Source organism: Haematobia irritans, chromosome 4 (genome assembly GCF_050003625.1).
Source record: "Haematobia irritans isolate KBUSLIRL chromosome 4, ASM5000362v1, whole genome shotgun sequence".
Lineage (NCBI taxonomy): Eukaryota > Metazoa > Arthropoda > Insecta > Diptera > Muscidae > Haematobia > Haematobia irritans.
Window position 1 is genome coordinate 214,365,459 of NC_134400.1, and position 25,595 is coordinate 214,391,053.

The window sequence follows — 25,595 nt, forward strand, 5'->3', positions numbered from 1 at the left end:
ATGTTAGTAAAAGAATATGGGAAACATTTAAATCTGAAGCAATTTTAAGGAAACTTCGAAAAAGTTTATTTATGGTTTATCGCTCGATATATATGTATTAGAAGTTTAGGAAAATTAGAGTCATATTTACAACTTTTCGACTAAGCAGTGGCGATTTTAGAAGGAAAATGTTGGTATTTTGAACATTTTTGTCGAAATCAGAAAAACATATATATGGGAGCTATATCGAAATCTGAACCGATTTCAATCAAATTTGGCACATATGACTATATTACTAATTGTACTCCTAGTGCAAAATTTCAACCAAATTGGGTCAAAACTCTAGCTTCTGGGGCCATATAAGTCCATATCGGGCGAAATCTATATATGGAAGCTATATCTAAATCAGAACCGATTTCAACCAAATTTGGCACGCATAGCTACTATGCTAATTCTACTCTCTGTGCAAAATTTCATCGGAGTAAAAGATTGGCCTCTGTGGTCATATGAGTGTAAATCGGACGAAAGCTATATATGGGAGCTATATCTAAATCTGAACCGATTTCAACCAAATTTGGCACACATAGCTACAATGATAATTCTACTCCCTGTGCAAAATGGCAACTAAATCGGAGCAAAAAATTGGCCTCTGTGGGCAAAGGAGTGTAAATCGGGCGAAAGCTATATATGGGAGCTATATCTAAATCTGAACCGATTTGGATGATATTTTTCAAGTTTTTCGAGACTCATAAAATATTCGGATGTACGGAATTTGAGGAAGATCGGTTGATATATACGCCAATTATGACCAGATCGGTGAAAAATATATATGGCAGCTATATCTAAATCTGAACCGATTTTTTCCAAAATCAATAGGGATCGTCTTTGAGCCGAAACAGGACCCTATACCAATATTTGGGACAATCGGACTAAAACTGCGAGCTGTACTTTGCACACAAAAATACATCAACAGACAGACAGACGGACAGACAGACAGACAGACGGACATCGCTAAATCGACTCAGAATTTAATTCTATGACGATCGGTATACTAAACGATGGATCTCAGACTTTTCCTTCTTGGCGTTACATACAAATGCACAAACTTATTATACCCTGTACCACAGTAGTGGTGAAGGGTATAAATATGGGAAACATTTAAATCTGAAGCAATTTTAAGGAAACTTCGCAAAAGCTTATTTATGATTTATCGCTCGATATATATGTATTACAAGTTTAGGAAAATTAGAGTCAGTTTTACAACTTTTCGACTAAGCAGTGGCGATTTTACAAGGAACATGTTGGTATTTTGATCATTTTTGTCGAAATCAGAAAAACATATATATGGGAGCTATATCTAAATCTTAACCGATTTCAACCAAATTTGGCAGGCATAGCTACAATGCTAATTCTACTCCATGTGCAAAATTTCAACTAAATCGGAGCAAAAAATTGGCCTCTGTGGTCATATGAGTGTAAATCGGGCGAAAGCTATATATGGGAGCTATATATAAATCTGAACCGATTTCAATCAAATTTGGCACGCATAGCTAGAATGCTAAATCTACTCGCTGTGCAAAATTTTAACCAAATTGGGCCAAAACTCGGGCTTCTGGGGCCATATAAGTCCATATCGGGCGAAAAATATATATGGAAGCTATATCTAAATCTGAACCGATTTCAATCAACCAAAATCAATAGGGATCTATTCTGAGCCAAAACACATACTTGTGCCAAATTTGAAGTCGATTGGACTAAAACTGCGACCTAGACTTTGATTACAAAAATGTGTTCACGGACAGACGGACATCGCTATATCGACTCAGGAACCCACCCTGAGCATTTTTGCCAAAGACACCATGTGTCTATCTCGTCTCCTTGTGGGTGTTGCAAACATATGCACTAACTTATAATACCCTGTTCCACAGTGTGGAGCAGGGTATAAAAATAAAAATAAATTTTTACACAATTTTCTATAGAAATAAAATTTTGACAAAATTTCCTGTAGAAATAAAATTTTGATAAAATTTTCCATAGAAATATTTTTTTTATAGAAAATCGTTTTTTTATTCTGGCTTTTACAAAAGCGAGATTTTCTTCCCGCATAAACTTGTCTGTTTTGACAAACTTGTAAAAGACCATTAGTAAATAAGTTTGTTAAAGACTTTCTCAAAATATTAAAATAGTTTGTCAAAAATAGCGTTCCATAAATCTGATATCGGCTCAAAACTGTATACACAAAAGGTACTAAATCATTCGCGGGGGTACCACGGTACTGATCAAGGTGAAAAAGTATTGAAAAAAGTACTATAGTACTGCGTTTTCCACACCAATATATTAGTTATGTTGCCTAGAGTTGGTAAGAGAGATTATAGACATGGGAAAATGCTAAAGAGAGAGAGAGAACTATGTCAGGCAAGACCGATTTGTTCTGTTAAAAGGGTGATCATGCACAATAAGAAAATAAAGAATGTTAAACGAATGCTAATTAAATTGAACTACGTGTCAATTGTAAGTTTGTTAAAAAAACATAAATTGCAATTATTAATTCCTGGAACCAACAATACGGAGTTGTTAAGAAATTGAGTTCTCAGCCGCAAAGGAATTTAAGATTGTTTCAGAATTTTTCTATACAATGGAATATTTATGCTTGCGATGAGTCCATTAGCAATGAGCAATGAGAGAATTTAGTTTAATAAACATAAATAGAAGCCTTGATGTAGCTGAAGGTTACAAAGGGTTTCCATCAAAGTTTCGATTATTGTAGATTGAATAGATGCATGTTGGATATGCCTTTGTTATGAAATTAACAAGTCTGTAAGGATTATATGGGATAATCACCGTGGTGCAATGGTTAGCATTCCCGCCTTGCATACAATGGGTCATGGGTCCAATCCCAGTTTCCATCAAACACCAACAAATTTATCAGCCGTGGATTATCCCCTCTCAGTAATCTTTCACATATCTAAGTATTTAAAAGTTTCTCTAAATGGTTTCACCGCAATATGAAACGACGTTCGGACACGGCTACAAAAAGGAGGTATCTTGTCGTTGAGCTAACCATGGAATCGGGCAAGGATAAGAGAGAAGTTAACCACTGTGATATCACAATGGACTGAATAGTCTAAGTGGACCTGAAATAGCTGGCTGCCACAATTATATACAGGGTGGATGATATGCATAGCAATCAGCTGCACATTGACAATATTCCAATTCGTTTTTATTTTATTGTTTACAAGCTTACAAAAGCATTTTGATCTATTGTATTCCGAAATAAAGTTATTCATGATGGGAAATCTAGCTTGATTGTGTGATTGCTTTATACAGTAATCCCACGATTTACGTCGTCTCGGTTTACGTTGTTTCGATATACGTCGTAAAATTTTTTGTTCCATCAAACTTCGATTTACGTCGCCATTCGATTTACGTCGTCAATTTTTTTGTCCACTTTATCAGAAACCCCTTCCATAAGCAACATAAGTATCAACGATGATGACGTCGAAACATTTTTTTTTTCTGAGATTCTTACCGAAATTACTGAATTACCTTTATTTTTGAAGTTTTTTTTTTATTGTGTACACGCACATACATACATAAATGGATTAGGTGTAAGTATGAGCAATTTTTAATTCGGTTTACGTCGTTTCGATTAACGTCGTCAAATTCCGGAACCAATCACGACGTAAATCGAGGGATTACTGTATTTGGTTGGAAAACCACTATACAGAAAAAAAAATAAACTGCTTTATAGCAAGAAAGAACTACATCTTGCGAAAATTTAATCAAATTATACCCTACATTTTGAAGTTACCAAGCATGTCCGTCCGTCCGTCTGTTGAAATCACGCTAACTTACGAACGAAACAAGCTATCGACTTGAGACTTGACACACGTAGTTGTTATTGATGTAGGTCGGATGGTATTGCAAATGGGCCATATCGGACCACTTTTACGTATAGCCCCCATATAAACCGACGCTCAGATTTGGTTTGCGGAGCTTCTTGGAGGAGCAAAATTCATCCGATCCTGTTGAAATTTGGTACATGGTGTTAGTATATGGTCTCTAACAACCATGCAAAAATTGGTCCATATTGATCCATAATTATATATAGCCCCCATATAAACTGATCCCCAGATTTGACCTCCGGAGCCTCATGGATACGTGGTGTTAGTATATGGTCTCTAACAACCATGAAAAAATTGGTCCATATGGGTCCATAATTATATGTAGCACCCATTTAAACCGATCCCCAGATTTGACCTACGGAGCTCTTGGAAGAGCAAAATTCATACGATTGGGTTGAAATTTGGTACGTGATGAAATTTGGTACATTGCGCTAGTCTATGGCCGCTAACAACCATGCCAAAATTGGTCCATATCGGTGTATAGTTATATATATAGCCGATCCCCAAAAATAATCTACCAAAGTTTTATTACTATAGAATATTTTATGAAAATTTTATTACTATAGCAAATTTTGTCAACATTTTATTTCTATAGCAAATTTTGTCAACATTTAATTTCTATAGAAAATTTTGTCAAAATTTTATTACTATACAAAGTTTTGTCAAAATTTTATTTCCATACAAAATTTATTACTATACAAAGTTTTGTCAAAATTTTATTTCCATACAAAATTTTGTCAAAATTTTATTGTTATAGAAAGTTTTGTCAAAATTTTATTTCTATAGAAAATTTTGTCATACTGAACTATATACGTATTTAATCGGCCTTTTTATACCCTCCTCCATAGGATGGGGGTATATTAACTTTGTCATTCCGTTTGTAACACATCGAAATATTGCTCTAAGACCCCATAAAGTATATATATTCTGGGTCGTGGTGAAATTCTGAGTCGATCTGAGCATGTCCGTCCGTCCGTCAGTCAGTTGAAATCACTCTAACTTCCGAACGAAACAAGCTATCGACTTGAAACTTGGCACTAGTAGTTGTTATTGATGTAGGTCGGATGGTATTGCAAATGGGCCATATCTGTCCACTTTTACGTATAGCACCCATATAAACGGACCCCCAAATTTGGATTTCGAGGCCTCTAAGAGAAGCCAACTTCATCCGATCCGGCTGAAATTTGGTACATGGTGTTAGTATATGGTCTTTAACAATCATGCAAAAATTGGTTCACATCGGTCCATAATCGTATATAGCCCCCATATAAACCGATCCCCCGATTTGGCTTGCGGAGCCTCTAAGAGAAGCAAATTTCATCCGATCCGGCTGAACGTTTTGTACGTGGTGTTAGTATATGGTCTCTAACAACCATGCAAAAATTGGTCCACATCGGTCCATAATTATATATAGCCCCCATATAAACCGATCCCCCGATTTGGCTTATGGAGCCTCTAAGAGATGCAAATTTCATCCGATCCGGCTGAAATTTGGTACATGGTGTCAGCATATGATTTCTAACAACCATGGAAAAATTGGTCCACATCGGTCCATTATTATATATAGCCCCGATATAAACCGATCTCCAGATTTGACCTCCGGAGCCTCTTAGAAGACCAAAATTCATCTGATTCAGTTGAATTTTGGTACGCGGTGTTAATATATGGCCTCAAAGACCCATGCAAAAATTGGTCGATATCGGTCCATAATTATATATAGCTCCCATATAAACCGATCCCCAGATTTGACCTCCGGTGCCTTTTGGAGAAGCAAAAGTCATCCGATCTGGTTGAAATTTGGTACGTGGTGGTAGTATATGATATTTAACAACCATGCCAAAAGTGGTCCATCCCGAGATTTGGTTTTGGAGCCTCTTGGAGGAGCAAATTTCATCCGAGTCAGTTGAAATTTGGTACATTGTGCTACTATATGGCCGTTACCAACCATGTCTAACTAGGTCCATATCGGTCTATAGCTATATATAGCCCTCAGATAAATCGTTCCCCAATCACACAAAAATTGGTCCATATCAAGTTCATAATTGTATATAGCCCCCATATAAGCGACCCCCATATTTCAATTCTGGCTCTCTACGTACCGTGCAAAAAGTCCATATCGATTCCAAATTATTTGTAGACTTAACTATACATAACTTTTTGTCTAATATATATCAGGTATGGACTAACTCACAATTTAGAAAACGATGTTAAAAAGTTTTAAGATACCACAACCCAAGTAATTCGATTGTGAATAAGATTCGGCCTGGCCGAACTTACGGCCGTACGTACTTGTTTATTTTTGTTTAATATACACCCCGTATGGACTAACTTGGAATTGAGAAGACGGTGTTAAGAAGTTTTAAGATACCTTGCCATCGGCAAGTGTTACCGCAATCCAAGTAATTCGATTGGGGATGACAGTCTGTAGTACAAGTTTCTATGCAATCCATGGTGGAGGATACATAAGATTCGGCCTGGCCGAACTTACGGTCGTATATACTTGTTTTTTTTTGTAAACTTTTGCTTGAAATTTAAAATTCAAGGATTTATCTACTATATAAAAAATTCGTTGCATACTTTTAGGTAAAATAGGGAAAATTCATGTGCAATAATTTGAAATAGTTGAATCGCACTTTATTTGCGTAGTACTTCTCATCTGATGATCTAGTTATGCATAGCAGGACTATTATTCCTTTGGCAGCAAGAAATTTCCTGAAATGCGGGCTTTTTTGATTTCACCAAAAATGATATCATCCTTAATGGCGGGGATGGGTGGGAAAAGCGGCAATAATTTATCTAAAATATCAACAATTCAGGCAGATGGGCTCTATAGCATTGCAGTGTCAGTACCACTGTAAATGATGACGTTGCAGTTGGTAATGTAAAAGGGGATTCGTGGATTTGTATTTCAGTCGAGCATGCAGATAACCTCAAACATTCATCAAAAGCCTAAAGCTTCAGCTTCATCATCACAAATTCTATCCACTTGTGCCAATATTTCAGTTACTACTAGACATTGCCTTCCTCCATCGTAGGCTCATCATTATTGGTGTCATTGTAAATATGCGCCACAGTATGAGCCTAAGCATTCGCAAATATGGAGGAATCACTTCATTTGAAGATTTGTGTAGTTGATGTACTCCACATACCAATGATGATGATGGTGATGGTGACAGTAGCTCATCACTTGTATACATCAAGAACAATGACAACAACAAGTATGTTGTTGTATTGATTGTCAATGTTGTAATAATTCATGTCTCTAGCATTGACATCTCTCCGTTCATTCGTCCGTCCGTCCGTCCGTCCGTCCTTCCATCCATCCAACTACCACATCAACAATCCACTGCTATGACAGCATAACACATTTTGAAACTGATCAGAGCAAATGAGGGTCATATTTTATGGAAATTAGCATGAAGCCTGTTTATGCTTGTCATGTTAAAGTTAGTGTCGATAAGACGTGTTATCATTTAATAAAGCTGGATAAATTTCCAATTTATCTCTCGATGAATTATAGTGCTTACGATAGATAATTGTTGTTGGCATATACATGAAGTCGTTACAAATACAGTTTATCGTCGGTGGATGGCAGGACATTTTTGCCAATATTTTTACATTATCCGCAATGGGTGTAATTGCTGGGGGACAATTATTCATTGAAAATTGAGACTTAAGTTATTTTTAAAATGAATTTTAAGTTTTTCCTAAATGCTCTCCAACAAGAGGTGTTATTTTGTATTTCCTAGTACAGTGAGACTTATATGTAATTCTACAAAGTAAAACACTGCATAGGATGGGGGGTATATTAACTTTGTCATTCCATTTGTAACACATCGAAATATTGATCTAAGACCCCATAAAGTATATATATTCTGGGTCGTGGTGAAATTCTGAGTCGATCTGAGCATGTCCGTCCGTCCGTCCGCCTGTTGAAATCACGCTAACTTCCTAACGAAACAAGCTATCGACTTGAAACTTGGCACAAGTAGTTGTTATTGATGTAGGTCGGACGGTCCACTTTTACGTATAGCCCCCATATAAACGGACCCCCAAATTTGGCTTGCGAGGCCTCTAAGAGAAGCAAATTTCATCCGATCCGGCTGAAATTTGGTACATGGTGTTAGGATATGGTCTCTAATGACCCTGCAAAAATTGGTACATATCGGTCCATAATTATATATAGCCCCCATATAAACCAATCCCCCGATTAGGCTTGGAGAGCCTATAAGAGAAACAAATTTCATGCGATCCGGCTGAAATTTGGAACATGGTGTTAGTATATGGTCTCTAATGATCATGCAAAAATTGGTCCATATCGGTCCATAATTACATATAGCCCCTATATAAACCGATCCCCCGATTAGGCTTGCAGAGCCTCTAAGAGAAACAAATTTCATTCGATCCGGCTGAAATTTGGTACATGATGTTAGTATATGGTCTCTAATGACCCTGCAAAAATTGGTCCATATCGGTCCATAATTATATATAGCCCCCATATAAACCGATCCCCCGATTAGGCTTGCAGAGCCTCTAAGAGAAACAAATTTCATTCGATCCGGCTGAAATTTGGTACATGATGTTAGTATATGGTCTCTAATGACCCTGCAAAAATTGGTCCATATCGGTCCATAATTATATATAGCCCCCATATAAACCGATCCCCCCATTTGGTTTGCAGAGCCTCTAAGAGAACCAAATTTTATCCGATCCGGCTGAAATTTGGTACATGGTGTTAGTATATGGTTTCTAACAACCATGCAAAAATTGATCCACATCGGTTAATAATTATATATAGTCCCCATATAAACCGATCTCCCGATTTGGCTTGCGAAGCCTTTGAAGGAGCAAATTTTATCCGACCCGGCTGAAATTTGGTACATGGAGTTAGTATATAGTCTCTAACAACAATGCAAAAGTTGGTCCATATAGGTCCATAATTATATATAGCACCCATATAAACCGATCCCCCGATGTGGCTTGTGGAGCCTCTAAGAGAAGCAAATTTCATCCGATCCGGCTGAAATTTGGTACATGATGTTAGCATATGGTCTCTAATAACCATGCAAAAATTGGTCCACATCGGTCCATAATTATATATAGCCCCCATATAAACCGATCCCCTTATTTGGCTTCCAGAGCCTCTAAGAGAAACAAATTTCATCCGATCCGGCTGAAATTTGGTACATGGTGTTAGTATATGGTCTCTAACATCCACGGAAAAATTGGTCCATATCGGTCCATAATTATATATAGCCCCCATATAAACCGATCCCCCCATTTGGCTTGCAGAGCCTCTAAGAGAACCAAATTTTATCCGATCCGGCTGAAATTTGGTACATGGTGTTAGTATATGGTCTCTAACAACCGTGCAAAAATTGGTCCACATCGGTCCATAATTATATATAGCACCCATATAAACCGATCCCCCGATTTGGCTTGTGGAGCCTCTCAGAGAAGCAAATTTCATCCGATCCGGCTGAAATTTGGTACATGGTGTTAGTATATGGTCTCTAACAACCGTGCAAAAATTGGTACATATCGGTGCATAATTATATATAACCCCCATATAAACCGACCACCAGACCTCCGGAGCATCTTGGAAGACCAACATTTATCTGATTCAGTTGAAATTTGGTACGTGATGTTAATATATAGCCTCAAACATCCATGCAAAAATTGGTCGATATCGGTCCATAATTATATATAGGCCCCATATAAACCGATCCCCAGATTTGACCTCCGGAGCACCTTGGAAGAGCAAAATCCTTCCCATTCGGTTGAAATTTGGTACGTGATGGCAGTATAGGGTATCCAACAACCATGCAGGAATTGGTTGCTATCAGTCCATAATAATATATAGCTCCCATATAAACCGATCCCCAGATTTGACCTCCGGTGCCTTTGGAGAAGCAAAATTCATCCGATCTGGTTGAAATTTGGTCCGTGTTGGTAGTATATGATATTCAACAACCATGTGAGTTGAAATTTGTGGTTGACAGTCTTTCGTAGACGTTTCTACGCAATCCATGGTGGATGGTACATAAGATTCGGCCTTGCCGAATTTACGGCCGTATATACTTGTTATACCCTTCACCACTACTGTGGTACAGGGTATAATAAGTTTGTGCATTTGTATGTAACGCCAAGATGGAAAAGTCTGAGACCCATCGTTTAGTATACCGATCGTCTTAGAATTAAATTCTGAGTCGATTTAGCGATGTCCGTCTGTCTGTCTGTTGATGTATGTTTGTGTGCAAAGTACAGCTCGCAGTTTTAGTCCGATTGTCCCAAATATTGGTATAGGGTCCTGTTTCGGCTCAAAGGCGATCCATATTGATTTTGGAAAAAATCGGTTCAGATTTAGATATAGCTGCCATATATATTTTTCACCGATCTGGCGATAATTGGCGTGTATATCAACCGATCTTCCTCAAATTCCGTACATCCGAATATTTTATGAGTCTCGAAAAACTTGCAAAATATCAGCCAAATCGGTTCAGATTTAGATATAGCTCCCATATATAGCTTTCGCCCGATTTACACTCATTTGCCCACAGAGGCCAATTTTTTGCTCCGATTTAGTTGAAATTTTGCACAGGGAGTAGAATTAGCATTGTAACTATGCGTGCCAAATTTGGTTGAAATCGGTCCAGATTTAGATATATCTCCCATATATAGCTTTCGCTCGATTTACACTCATATGACTGTAGAGGCCAATTTTTAACTCCGATTTAGTTGAAATTTTACACAGGGAGTAGAATTAGCATTGTAGTTATGCGTGCCAAAATTGGTTAAAATCGGTTCAGATTTAGATATAGCTCCCATATATATGTTTTTCTGATTTCGACAAAAATGGTCAAAATACCAACATTTTCCTTGTAAAATCGCCACTGCTTAGTCGAAAATTTTCCTAAACTTCTAATGCATATATATCGAGCGATAAATCATAAATAAACTTTTGCGAAGTTTTCTTAAAATTGCTCCAGATTTTTTACTAACATTGTGTTCCACCCTAGTGCATTAGCCGACTTAAATTTTGAGTCTATAGAATATTTTAGAAGTCTATCAAATTCTGTCCAGATCGAGTGACATTTAAATGTATGTATTTGGGACAAACCTTTATATATAGCCCTCAACACATTTGACGGATGTGATATGGTATCGAAAATTTAGATCTACAAAGTGGTGCAGGGTATAATATAGTCGGCCCCGCCCGACTTTAGACTTTCCTTACTTGTTATACCCTCCACCATAGGATGGGGGTATATTAACTTTGTCATTCCGTTTGTAACACATCGAAATATTTCTCTAAGACCCCATAAAGTATATATATTCTGGGTCGTGGTGAAATTCTGAGTCGATCTAAGCATGTCCGTCCGTCCGTCCGTCCGTCCGTCTGTCCGTCTGTCCGTCTGTCCGGCTGTCCGTCCGTCTGTGGAAATCACGCTAACTTCCGAACGAAACTAGCTATCGACTTGAAACTTGGCACAAGTAGTTGTTATTGATGTAGGTCGGATGGTATTGAAAATGGGCCATATCGGCCCACGTTTACGTATAGCCCCCATATAAACCGATCCCCAAATTTGGCTTGCGGAGCCTTCCGGAGCAGCAAAATTCATCCGATCCGGTTGAAATTTGGTACGTGGTCTAAGTATACGGTCTCTAATAACCATGCAAAAATTGGTCCATATCGGTCCATAATGATATATAGCCCCCATATAAACCGATCCCCAGATTTGACCTCCGGAGCCTCTTGGAGGGGCAAAATTCATCCGATCCGGTTGAAATTTGGTACCTGATGTTAGTATACTGTCTCTAACAACCATGCAAAAATTGGTCCATATCGGTCCATAATTATATATAGCTCCCATATAAACCGATCCCCAGATTTGACCTCCGGAGCCTCTTGGAGGAGCAAAAGTCATCCGATGCGGTTGAAATTTGGTACATTTCGTTAGTATATGGCCTCTAACAGCCATATAAAAATTGTCAAATTTTATTACTATAGAAAGTTTTGTCAAAATTTCATTTCTATAGAAAGATTTGTAAAAAGTTTATTTCTATAGCAATGTTTGTCAACATTTTATTTCCATAGAAAATTTTGTCAAAATTTTATTTCTGTAGAAAATTTTGTAAAAAAATTATTTCTGTAGAAAATTTTGTCAACATTTTATTTATATAGACAATTTTGTCAACATTTTATTTCTATAGAAAATTTTGTCAAAAATTTATTGCTATAGAAAATTTTGTCAACATTTTACTTCCATAGAAAATTTTGTCAACATTTTATTTCTATAGAAAATTTTGTCAAGTTTTTATTTCTATAGAAAATGTTGTCAAAATTTTATTTCTATAGAAAATTTTGTCAAACTGAATTATATACGTATTTAATCGGCCTTTTTTATACCCACCACCATAAAATGGTGACGGGGGTATAATAAGTTTGTCATTCCGTTTGTAACACATCGAAATATCGATTTCCGACTATATAAAGTATATATATTCTTGATCAGGGAGAAATTCTAAGACGAGATAAGCATGTCCGTCTGTCTGTCTGTCTGTCTGTCTGTCTGTCTGTTGTAATCACGCTGCAGCCTTCAATAACGGCGCTATCGTCCCCAAATTTGGCACAGATTAGTTTTTTGTTTGCAGGCAGGTCAAGTTCGAAGATGGGCTATATCGGTCCAAGTTTTGATATAGTCCCCATATAAACCGACCTCCCGATTTGGGGTCTTGGGCCTATAAAAACCGTATTTTTTATCAGATTTGCCTGAAATTGTAAATCCAGAGGTATTTTGGGACCATAAAGAGGTGTGTCGAAAATGGTCCGTATCGGTCCATGTTTTGATATAGCCCCCATATACACCGATCTCCCGATTCTGCTTCTTAGGCGTCTAGAAACAGTATTTTCTATCCGATTTGTCTGAAATTGAAAATCTAGAGGTATTTTAGGACCGTAAGGAAGTGTGCCGAAAATGGTTCGTATCGGTCCATGTTTTGATATAGCCTCTACATAAACCAACCTCCCGATTTGGAGTCTTGGGCCTATAAAAACCGTAGTTTTTATCCAATTTGCCTGAAATTGGAAATATAGAGGTATTTGAGAACCATAAAAAAGTGTGCCGAAAATGGTGCCCATCGGTCCATGTTTTGGTATAGCCCCCATATAGACCGATATCCCGATTTTGCTTCTAGGGCTTCTAGAAACTATATTTACAATACGATTTGCCTGAAATTGATTTTGCTTCTTGGGCTTCTAGAAACTATATTTTCTATCCGATTGTCCTGAAATTGAAAATCTAGAGTTCTTTTGGGACCATAGAATGGTGTGCCGAAAATGGTGCCCATCGGTCCATGTTTTGGTATAGCCCCCATATACACGGATCTCCCGGCTTTATTTCTTGGGCTTCTAGAATCCGTAGTTTTTATCCGATTTGCTGGAAATTAGTAATCTATAATGAAATTTTAGACAAACGAAATTTCCTTTTCTTATAAAGTATTTTCGTTTATTCAACTCTAAAATTCTCTAAAATAGCAGGCGCACTGATCATGAAAATTGCTTGAAACTGAAAGTAAAATTTCCAGATTTTACTCATCGTATTTATTTAACCCTGGAAAGTCATCCTTATTTTTTGTACACTAACGTCATCCTTCGTCATTTTGACTACGGCATATTTCAAGACGCTATAATTTGCATTGTGAGCAAAAATGAGAACCAAATTTGAGAATATTTTCTTATTCAATATGTTTTTAATTAGTATACAACAAAAATTCATAAAATAGTTTAATTAGTATAGCTTAAATTTACCATTTCCCAATCGACTAAAATACATTTTAGATCGAAATTGAAATTATGCGTCGTCATTTTGACGAAGGATGACTGTCCAGGGTTAAATAATGGCGGAAAAAATCTACAGATTTAAGATTTCAAATCAAGGCGTAAATTAATCATATCCTCGATATGTTTATAATTTCTCTAAAATTCAAACAAAATTGGTAGAATCTTTAAAGTTTTTCTTCGGGAGCTGACTGCCTTGGGAGAAGATTTGTCATCAAACCCCCTACAATTCTATATAGTATCAAGTAACCCACTACGACGAAGAGTTTTCAAAGTAAACTATCATATTTATTTCATGGTGGTGGGTATTTAAAATTCGGCCCGGCCGAATTTACTGCTGTATATACTTGTTTTTTACTAACATTGTGTTTCATCCCAGGGCGTTTGCCGATTTAAATTTTAATTTTAGAGTTTTTGTAGAAGTACAAAAAATTGTTTCCATTAAAAGTATGTGTATCTGGAAATGCAAACTTTTATATTGTAAGTAGTTGAGATGGTAACACAAATGTTTGTCTACATAGTGGAGAAGGGTTTAATATAGTCGGCTCCGCCCAACTTTAGACTTTACTTACTTGTTTTTGTTTAATTTAGACTGTATGGTCTAACTTACAATTTAGAAGACGATGTCAAGAAGAATTAGGATACCTTGCCATCGGTAAGTATTACCACAACCCAAGTAATTCGATTGTGTATGACAGTCCTTAGTACAAGTTTCTATGCTATCCATGGTGGAGGGTTCATAAGATTCGGTCTGGCCGAACTTACGGCCGTATATACTTGTTATTTTTATTACTACTTTTTATTACACTTTTATTATCGTATTATCTAATTTTTACAAATTGAAAAACTTCTTCGCTTCCTGGGTCGTTTGGCACCATAACAGAACGCCTTAGCACACTCAGCTACAAACGCCATTGAACATAATGCATCAAAACGTCAATTCACATGCTTGTGACATGAACCTAATATGGCACCACGGCATGATATTCAAACTACTTCCTGAGATGTTCTTTATTATTATGAATGAAAAAAATAAAGAACGCTGGTTCAAATCTCAACAGCGGAGGTTTTTTATTTTTTTTTTGTCATTAAAAATTAACAAAAAAAAAAATAATAATTAAAAATTATCGGAATTTGAAAAACCTTCTCAAAAGAACTTCCATGGAAGAGAAAAAGTCAAACGGCACAGGTTCAAATCCCAGTGGGGATGCATTTTTTATACCCACCACCATAGAATGGTGATGGGGGTATAATAAGTTTGTCATTCCGTTTGTAACACATCGAAATATCGATTTCCGACTATATAAAGTATATATATTCTTGATCAGGGAGAAATTCTAAGACGATATAACGATGTCCGTCTGTCCGTCTGTCTGTCTGTCTGTCTGTCTGTCTGTCTGTTGTAATCACGCTACAGTCTTCAATAATGAAGCAATCGTGCTGAAATTTTGCACAAACTCGTCTTTTGTCTGCAGGCAGGTCAAGTTCGAAGATGGGCTACATCGGTCCAGGTTTTGATATAGTCCCCATATAAACCGACCTCCCGATTTGGGGTATTGGGCTTATAGAAATCGTAGTTTTTATCCAATTTGCCTGAAATTTGAAATCTAGAGGTATTTTATGACCATAAAGAGGTGTGCCAAAAATGGTGAGTATCGGTCCATGTTTTGGTATAGCCCCCATATAGACCGATCTCCCGATTTTACTTCTTGGGCTTATAGAAACCGCAGTTTTTATTCAATTTACTTGAAATTGGAAATTTAGAGGTACTGTAGGACCACAAATACGTCTGCCAAAAATTGTGAGTATCGGTCCATATTTTGGTATAGCCCCCATATAGACCGATCTCCCGATTTTACTTCTTGGGCTTATAGAAACCGCAGTTTTTATTCAATTTACCTGAAATTGGAAATCTAGAGGTATTGTAGGACCACAAATACGTGTGCCAAAAATTGTGAGTATCGGCCTATGTTTTGGTATGGTCCCCATATAAAACGACCTCCCGATTTGGGGTCTTGGGCTTATAGAAATCGTAGTTTTTATCCAATTTGTCCAAAATTAGAAATCTAGAGGTACTTTAGGACCATAAAGAGGTGTGCCGAAAATGGTGAGTATCGGTCCACATTTTGGTATAGCCCCCATATAGACCGATTTCCCGATTTTACTTCTTGGGCTTATAGAAACCGCAGTTTTTATTCAATTTACCTGAAATTGGAAATCTAGAAGTATTGTAGGACCACAAATACGTGTGCCAAAAATTGTGAGTATCGGTCCATGTTTTGGTATGGTCCCCATATAAAACGACCTCCCGATTTGGGGTCTTGGGCTTATAGAAACCGTAGTTTTTATCCAATTTGTCTGAAATTGGAAATCTAGAGGTATTGTAGGACCACAAATACGTGTGCCAAAAATAGTGAGTATCGGTCCATATTTTGGTATAGCCCCCATATAGACCGATCTCCCGATTTTACTTCTTGGGCTTATAGAAACCGCAGTTTTTATTCAATTTACCTGAAATTGGAAATCTAGAGGTATTGTAGGACCACAAATACGTGTGCCAAAAATTGTGAGTATCGGCCTATGTTTTGGTATGGTCCCCATATAAAACGACCTCCCGATTTGGGGTCTTGGGATTATAGAAATCGTAGTTTTTATCCAATTTGTCCAAAATTAGAAATCTAGAGGTATTTTAGGACCATAAAGAGGTGTGCCGAAAATGGTGAGTATCGGTCCATGTTTTGGTATAGCCCCCATATAGACCGATTTCCCGATTTTACTTCTTGGGCTTCTAGAATCTGAAGTTTTTATCCAATTTTCCTGAAATTGGAAATCTAGAGGTATTTTCGGGCCATAAAGAAGTGTGCCGAAAACGGTGAGTATCGGTCCATATTTTAGTATAGCCCCCATAAGAAAGATCTCCCGATTAACTCTTTGGGTTTGTAGAAACCGTAGTTTTTATCCGATTTGCCTGAAATTGTAAATATTCTGGTATTTTAGACTCACAAAAACGTGTATCGGATTAAGTTTCTATCGGTCCATTTGGTAATGCCTCCATATAAACCGACTTCACTTCTTGAGGATGTAGAAGGCGCACTGATCATGAAAATTGCTTGAAACTCTATGTAAAATTTCCAGATTTTACTTCTACAGATTTAAGATTTCAAATCAAGACGTTATTTTATAATTTTCTTGCACACTTATTTTCTTGTTAATGATTCCTCTAAAACTCAAACAAAAATGGTTCTTATAAATCCAGAATCTGATATAGTCCTCATAAGTGAAATCTTTAAATTTATCTTCGGGAAGTATCCCCAAGTCCTCAAGCCCTCCTGAAATTTCAAAGGAAACCCTAATATTTGGTTCATGGTGGTGGGTATTTAAGGTTCGGCCCGGCCGAACTTACTGCTGTATATACTTGTTTATTTTATTTTTTTTATTTTTTTTATTGATTTTCTATTCTTTTTTGCGAAATTTTATTGTCCTAAACTTAAGATTGCCTGGATGCGCTTTACAATAAATGTTGGTGGACCTATTTAAAAAAACTACATCGCAAGTGGAAAAACTTGATGGGGGATTCCAGGATGCGCTTTAGAAGAAATGTTTGTGGACTTGTCCAAAAGGACTGCATGGGAAGTGGAAAACCCTTGATGGGGGATTCCAGGATGCGTTTTAGAAGAAATGTTTGTGGAACAACTTCTAATTTTTTTGCTGGGTAACTCTGTGATATTTTGGATGGTGATTGGTATGTGTAGTACCAAAATGTAGTTCTCCAAAATGCCCCGGCGCAAAGGTCCGGAAAGTTTAGCGACCATTGTGCAGCAGAAATGAGGCGAAGAACCTCCCTTTTAAGGCATTCTTGTTAGATCCATTTGTTTGCACAGGATTCAAGCTGTATTAAGGAAATTTTCATGATAATATTCGGCAATTACTTTGACCGTCGTCAATGAATACGTGCCAGGAGCGACCAGCGGCCGTTGGGACCCACCGTGGGGCAATGGTTAGCATGTCCGCTTTGCATACAAAGGGTCGTGGGTTCAATCCTTGCACCACAACATTTTTCAGCGGTGGATTATACCCTCTCAGTAATGCTGGCGACATTTCTGAGTGTTTCAAAGCTTCTCTAAGTGGGAGGTCTCTATAAAAGGCATTGAGCTAAACATGAAATCGGGTAGCACTTAGTGAAGTTCATCACTGTGGTAACACAATGGACTGAGTAGTCTATGTGAGCCTGAATTATCGGGCTAGCACTCAGAAATAAGGCTCTGTGTCAAATATCAGTAATAATTAACAAGTATATAGGGCCGTAAGTTCGGCCAGGCCGAATCTTATGTACCCTCCACCATGGATTGCGTAGAAACTTCTACGAAAGAATGTCATCCACAATCGAATTACTTGGGTTGTGGTATCTTAAAACTTCTTAACATCTTAACTTGATATGGACCAATTTTTGTGTGTTTGGGGATCAATTTATCTGAGGGCTATATATATATATATAACTATAGACCGATATGGACCTAGTTAGGCATGGTTGTTGCCATATACTAGCACAATGTACCAAATTTCAACTGACTCGGATGAAATTTGCTCCTCTAAGAGGCTCCAAAACCAAATCTCGGGATCGGTTTATATGGGGGCTATATATGATTATGGACTGATATGGACCACTTTTGGCACTTTTGGTTGTTAAATAACATATACTACCACCACGTACCAAATTTCAACCAGATCGGATGAATTTTGCTTGTCCATAAGGTACAGGAGGTCAAATCTGGGGATGGGTTTATATGGGAGCTATATATAATTATGGACTGATATGAACCAATTCCTGCATGGTTGTTGGATACAATATACTAACATCACGTACCAAATTTCAACCGAATCGGGTGAATTTTGCTTTTCCAAGGGGCTCCGGAGGCCAAATATGGGGATCGATTTGTATGGGGCCTATATATAATTATGGACCGATTTCGACCAATTTTTGCATGGGTATTTGAGGCCATATATTAACACCACGTACCAAATTTGAACTGAATCAGATGAATTTTGGTCTTCCATGAGGCTCCGGAGGTCAAATCTGGTGATCGGTTTATATAGCGGCTATATATAATTATGATGTTGACCAATGTTTGCATGGTCATTAGAGTCCATATACTTACACCATGTACCAAATTTCAGCCGGATCGGATGAAATTTGCTTCCCTTAAAGGATTCGCAAGCCAAATTTGGGGGTTCGTTGATATGGGGGCTATACGTAAAAGTGGACCCATATGGCCCATTTGCACGGCAGTGGTTCGACCTATAATGCTATATGGTGTTGTAGTCTGGTGGCCGGCACTTCAGAAATCGACTTGTTTAGATAAAGTTCAGCCTATGGCGTGTTTGAGTATTTCAGGCGCATTCAGCAAGACAGGAACAAATTCCCTTAATGTCATGCTGCATCTATTGCCTTTAGACATTTTGGCCAAACCGTCATCAGCAAAAACGGCTGTGCGGTTGCGCGAACTTTTCGACAAAAAGTTTGAGACTCTAATCCCCAACAGTGAGGCGTGGTGCACACAGACCCCGGGGAATAAAGAATATATAGATTTCTACACTGATGGCTCCAAATTGGATGGACAAGTGGGGTTCGGAGTATATTCTAATGATCTGGAACTTCGAATAGCGAAAAGATTACATAATCACTGTAGTGTTTTTCAGGCTGAAATATTAGCAATAAGAGAGGTGGCGAATTGGCTGAGAAGTGATGTTCCAAAAAATATGGGCATTAATATATACTCAGACAGCCAACCTGCAATAAAATCCTTGGACTCTGTGTTCCTCAACTCGAAAACGGCCATCGACTGCCGCAAATCTCTCAATGAGATGGCTGAGCAGTACAATATTCACCTAATATGGGTGCCTGGCCATAGGAACATACCGGGGAACTGCGAAGCGGATGAGTTGGCAAGGCTAGGGGAACTAGAATTTGTTGGTATGCCCCTAGCTACCTGCAAGCTCATGCTGCGTGAGAAGGCTGTTATGATGGCAAATGTTCGATGGGAGAATTGCAAGGGTTGTAACGACACCAAGCAAATATGGCCCCATTTCAACTTAAACCGCACACTAGATATGCTAATGTTCTCGAGACGTCAGATATCACTCCTGATATCTGCTATAACGGGTCGCTGCCTGATAGGCGATTTTGCAAAAACTATTGGCGCGAAGTATAATGACTATTGTGTGAGTGTCCTGCATTTTGTGTAAAGCGCAAGCAACTTTTAGGAGCATATAGCTTCAGATTACTGGCGGATCTGGAAAACGTTAACTTAAGCAGTCTGCTAATGTTTTTGGAACAATCTGGTTGGTTCAACAAAGAAAAATAATCAAGAAGGTTCAGCGGTTAAAACTAGAAGTGCCCATATGTAAAAGTACTTTTAGTTAATGTGGTATCACAATGGACTGAATAGTCTAAGTGAGCCTGAATCTTAATCGGGCTGCCACTTTAACATAACCTAATATACCCCCTATGGTGGAGGGTATAAAAAATATAAAATTTATTGCGAGCTGCAATAATATCAACAAGTGATTGGGTGGTAGATAAATCCCCACATAAATCTCCAAGTCCCCAACCCAAAATTTTCGTCAACATCCCCAAACAAATGTCCCCAATTTGAGGGAAAAATCCCGAATACTGGCAACACTGCTGCTACTATACCTAACCTAATCTATCGGCCATTACGGTGGCTCGTGAGTTCTGGTGGCCACTTAGTTGACCTCGTTGGCAAGTGAAACTGTTCATTTTGTTTGTTCACAAACTGCTCAATTTGGAATGTCATCTCATCGGAGAAAACTAAGTTTGGTATCTGACTCTTTCCAGTCTAACTTTTTTTGAGCATTGGTGAGCTTTTGCACTTTTTCAAACTTCAATGTCTTTAGTCCAAACTCATTTTTGAACATGTGTTGCATCCGTTCTAGCGATATGTTTAGCTTACGAGCAAGTTTTCTACCAATGCGGTGTGGATTTCGACCAAATCCGGCCGTCTGGTGTTGATACCATTTGTTTGTCCACTTTTTGGACGCCATTCATCAACGCCAGGTAACGAACAATGGTAAGAAAAAGATTTATTTACACTTAAATGCTGGGGGCTCTCTCGATAGCCTTTAGTGGCTTCCCAGCCAAATATATAGTATTTACACTATCACGCTTGAATTCCATCACGAATAACTTTATTTATGAATGAAATAGATGAAAATGCTTTTTGAAGTTTGCAAACAATAAAATGAACTGTCACTGCAATCAATCTGTCAGTTTTACATCCCAAGTAAATTTTAAAGAAGCTGTCCCTTTTAGGAATTTGGCCATACTGAAGAACTCCAATATGAAGTTATGGCCTTGTTTGTGAATATCATCAAGGAAGCTATTATTTACACACATACACACACGCGAACATGTTTTTGCTCTCCTCGCTAATGACTATTGCAGACATAGACGTATGTTTTGGTTTCCGGTCGCAAAAAATACGGCTTTTCGCAGCAACAAACAGGAAGAAAATCAAAAAGGAAATGTACTCTCATATACATCAGCGGTGTATTTCATTATGAGCGCGCTTATAGAAGTTTCGCATATATTTGTGTAGACGGTAAAAGGAGGCTTTACGGAATATAGGAAAACTTCGAAATATGGCCCAGAGACGCCACATTATGTACGAATTGTAATCTTTTGGTTGTTCGATAGCAACAAATACGAGTATTGATAATGTTCACTGGGAAAAAAAATTTACCATAAGCTATTCGTACACCCAAAGAAAAAATACTATAAATCTACAAATGTTATGAAATTTTCGACTATTTTTGTGGAAGTCACGAATTTAGATAATTTTTATGCTTCATTTGTGTAAAATTTTTTCATCTGTTTTAGTTAATTTAACAAACGTATGCCAACAAATTATTATAAAATATAATTAAATTGGTTTTAGTGAAATGGAGGGTTCACTTTTTTTGAGTGCATAAAGTATGGTTGCTTTATATTTGGCTGGAAGACCAAAAGTGGCTATCGTTAGAGCCCGCCAGCATTTAATTGTGAACAAATCTTTACTTTCTCGCTACCGTGATACTGGCAGTCGCGTCCAAAAAGTAAACGAAAAACAAGGATAACAACACCAGAAATTATCCGAATGGAAGATTTGATCGAAATCCACGTTACAGTGGTAGAGAAATTGGTCGTGAGATGAACATATCGTGAGATTGGATACGATACATATTGAAAAAATAAGCATGAACAAAGGCGATTAAAGTGCAAGAGCTCACCGATGTCCAAAAAAAAAGTTAGACTGCAAAGAGCCAAGAAGTTGTTTCACTTGCACGGAAGTGGCCAAACTCCGAATTTGGTTTTTTCCCATGAGAATCCATTCCAAAGTGACCAGTTTGTGCACACACAACACCCGAAGATTAGGCTGATGAGTTCTGAATCCATGTTTTGGAGATACCTCAATCAGAGTGACAAAAGTGTCTCGACAATTGTTTCAAACGAATGCAAAAGTGTAAAGATCTTAATGGGGAAGATTTTGAAAAATAATAAAGCGATTTTCGATTATCAATATTTGTCTTTGTTCTCTAAGCCCGGAATATAAAAGACAACTCTTGGATTCAGAGCTAAGCACAACTCGCATTCGTATATTAGGGCAGGAAGCACGGTTGCCACAGTTGGTAGAATTCATTAATCAAATTTTTACAAAATTTTCTATAGAAATAAAATTTTGACAAAATTTTCTATAGAAATAACATTTTAACAAAATCTTCTATAGAAATAACATTTTGACAAAATTTTCTATAGAAATAAAATTTTAACAAAATTGTCTATAGAAATACAATTTTAATAAAATTTTTTATAGAACTAAAATCTTGACCAAATTTTCTATAGAAATAAAATTTCGATAAAATTACCTATAGAAATAGAATTTTAACAAAATTTTCTATAGAAATAAAATGCTGACAAAATTATCTATAGAAATAAACTTTTGACAAAATTTTCTATAGAAATAAAATTTTGACAAAATTTTCTACAGAAATAAAATGTTGACAAAATTTTCTATGGAAATAAAATTTTTACAAAATTTTCTATATAAATAAAATTTCGACAAAATTATCTGTAGAAATAAAATTTTGACAAAATTATCTATAGAAATAAAATTTTGACAAAATTATCTATAGAAATAAAATTTTGACAAAATTATCTATAGAAATAAAATTTTGACAAAATTGTCCATAGAAATAAAATTTTAGCAAAATTTTCTATAGGAATAAAATCTTGACAAAATTTTCTATAGAAATAAAATTTCGACAAAATTATCCATAGAAATAAAATTTTGACAAAATTTTCTACAGAAATAAAATTTTGACTAAATTGTCTATAGAAATAAAATTTTGACAAAATTTTCTATAGAAATAAAATTTTGACAAAATTATCTATAGAAATTAAATTTTGACAGCATTTTCTATAGAAGTAAAATGTTGAGAAAATTTTCTATACAAATAAAATTTTTTATAGAAATAAAATGTTGACAAAATTTTCTATAGTAATAATATTTTCACAAAATTCTGTATAAAAATAAAATTTTCTATAGAAATAAAATTTTAGCAAAATTTTCTATAGAAAGAACATTTTGTTGGTCTTGTTCTTTAAGCATTGTTGTTGTTTTTTGATTTCAACTTAAAACCATGCATTGACTAAACTACAAGTGTAGCTTAACCAACAGAGGAAAAGAGTGTTTGTCAAATTTATTTGGGCAAAGCCCTATAGACTGCAAGATGGTTGGATGGACGCACGTTTCGGAATTACCACATTCCTCATCAGCATCCTCTACTTGCAGCAAAACTAACTAATGAACTGCCTGAATTTATTGTGATAATTGGTTGATAGTTTTGCTGCAAGTAGAGGATGCTGATGAGGAATGTGGTAATTCCGAAACGTGCATCCATCCAACCATCTTGTAGTTTACACTTGTATTTTAGTCAATGCGTGGTTTTAAGCTGAAATCAAGAAATAAAATTTTAACAAAATTTTCTATGGAAATAAAATTTTGACAAAATTTTCTATAGAAATAAAATGTTGACAAAATTTTTTATAGAAATAAAATTTTGACAACATTTTCTAGAGAAATAAAATTTTAACAAACTTTTCTATAGAAATAAAATTTTTACAAAATTTTCTATAAAAATAGAATGTTGACAAAATTTTCTATAGAAATAAAATTTTTACAAAATTTTCTATAAAAATAAAATTTCGACAAAATTATCTATAGAAATAAAATTTTGACAAAATTTTCTATAGAAATAAAATTTTGACAAAATTTTCTATAGTAAAAAAATTTTCACAAAATTTTGTATAGTAATAAAATTTTGGCAAAATTTTCTGTAGAAATAAAATTTTGACAACATTTTCTATAGAAATAAAATTTTGACAAAATTTTCTATAGAAGTAAAATTTTTACAAAATTTCTATAGAAATAAAAATTTGACAAAATTTTCTATAGAAATAAAATGTTGACAAAATTTCCTATAGAAATAAAATTTGGACAAAATTTTCTATAGAAATAAAATGTTGACAACATTTTCTATAGAAATAAAATTTTGAAAAAATTTTCTATATAAGTAAAATTTTTACAAAATTTCCTATAGAAATAAAATTTGGACAATATTTTCTATAGGAATAAATTTTTAACAAATTTTTGTATAGAAATATAATTTTGACAAAATTTTTTATAGAAATAAAATTTTAACAAAATTTTCTATAGAAATAAATTTTTTACAAAATTTTCTATAGAAATAAAACGTTGAAAAATTTTTCTATAGAAATAAAATTTTAACAAAATTTTCTATATAAATAAAATTTTGACAAAATTTTCTATAGAAGTAAAATGCTGAAAAAATTTTCTATAGAAATAAAATATTGACAACATTTTCTATAGAAATAAAATTTTGACAAAATTTCCTACAGAAATAAAATTTTGACAAAATTTCCTATTGAAATAAAATTTTGACAAAATTTTCGATAGAAAATTTGATTTGGTAGATTTATGATAGAATTTTCTTTAAATTTTTTTAGAGTTGTTTAGGCACTAGTGACAACCGTGCCAGGAAATCTTTGTATCAGTACAATATTTTTTTCAGTGTTTGTATCATACTTGCAGTGTAAAAATATTACATGTTCTTGCTTGCTTTTCTGCTTATATGTTTGCAAAAACAGCGATTTTTTTTTTTGGATAGATTTAATATTCGAAAATGGCACAACAAAGTCAGCAGAAAATTGCGCGTATTTGCCGATGCCGATAATTTGTAGTCGTTTTGTTAGGAAACATCCTTGTGATAAGGATACATACACGAATCACATATCCCAGCACAAAATCAAAAAAAATCAATGTATAAAATTTGCTGTGTTGCTTCACATGTGATGGGTCGTGGAGGGATGTGAAGAAGAACTGGAAACCTATGTGTTGCTTGAACTAATTTTCCAATGGAATGGTAAACTAAAAACAACTAAAAACCCAGCAGACATGCTGAAGAGGCTATCACTATGGCTTAATTCAAAGGATCAAGGCCTATATGTGTGTGTGTTTGTGATGGTTGCGGGCGTTGGGTGTTATGGTATCAAATACTCTGGCATGGCGCTTAGACACACACCAATACAAATTCAACATTCGCATAAATATGGAAAAATGTAAATAGCTTGGAGTCAAATGAAAACAGCTTCCCAAAGCTAACAAAAAGGGGATTTTTTTTAGAGATTTTATGTGGTTTTCCATTTACCTCACCCACTTGCCACTACTAAAGCAGGGGTGTGGGCGCAGGGCAATAGCAACAGAAACAGAAATAATAGCAGTAGGCAACTGCAA